An 894-nucleotide genomic window follows, 5' to 3' on the forward strand; every position below is an offset into this window, starting at 1 on the left:
CATCCATAGATGCTTCTCAAGCAAATCCTGGGACGTCATTCTCTCATTGTACTCGGCCTTGGTGAGGCTGCAGATGGAGAACTGCATCCAGTTTTGGGCTCCACAATTCAGAAAGGATGTGGAGAAGCTTGAGAGGGTGCAGGAGAGCCACACGCATGATCAGAGGTCAGGAAAACAGACCTTATGATGAGAGGCTGACAGCCATGGGGCTATTCAGCCTGGAAAAGCGCAGGCTCAGGGGTGATCTGGTGGCCACCTGTAAGTTTATCAGGGGTGCTCATCAGGATCTGGGGGAACGTCTGTTCACCAGAGCCCCCCAAGGAATGAGAAGATCGAACGGTCACAAACTCAGCCGCAACCGATTCAGGCTGGACATAAGAAAGAACTTCTTCACTATCCAAGCCCCCAAGGTTTGGAATAGACTGCCACTGGAGACGATTCAAGCACCCACTTTGAACGCCTTCAAGACACATTTGGATGCTTATCTTGCTGGGATCCTATGATACCTGCTGACTTCCTGCCCCTAGGGCAGGGGGCTGGACTCAATGATCCTCTGGGGTCCCTTCCAACTGAAATGTCTATGAAATCTATGAAATAACTTTTGTGTTTTTAATTTGAAAAATAGCCTCAAATTGCCACAGAAGAAATGCAGGTTGAAAATTAGAAAGAACTTTCTGAATATGGGTTGGTTAAGCAGTGGGATAGGCTGTCCAGAGAGGATGTGGAATCTCTACCTTCAGAATTTTTTAAGAGGTTAAATAGCCATTTGACTGTGATGCCTTTGTCAGCCAAGGATGATCGTGCCTGTAGCAGGGTATTGGATTAGAGGCCTCCTAAGGTCCCTTCTAACCCTACTATTATATGATTAGTAAGTATGGGGTCACCCAGATGACC

Source organism: Gavialis gangeticus, unplaced genomic scaffold, assembly GCF_001723915.1.
Source record: "Gavialis gangeticus isolate Ggan-Ray unplaced genomic scaffold, GavGan_comp1, whole genome shotgun sequence".
Classification (NCBI taxonomy): Eukaryota; Metazoa; Chordata; order Crocodylia; family Gavialidae; genus Gavialis; species Gavialis gangeticus.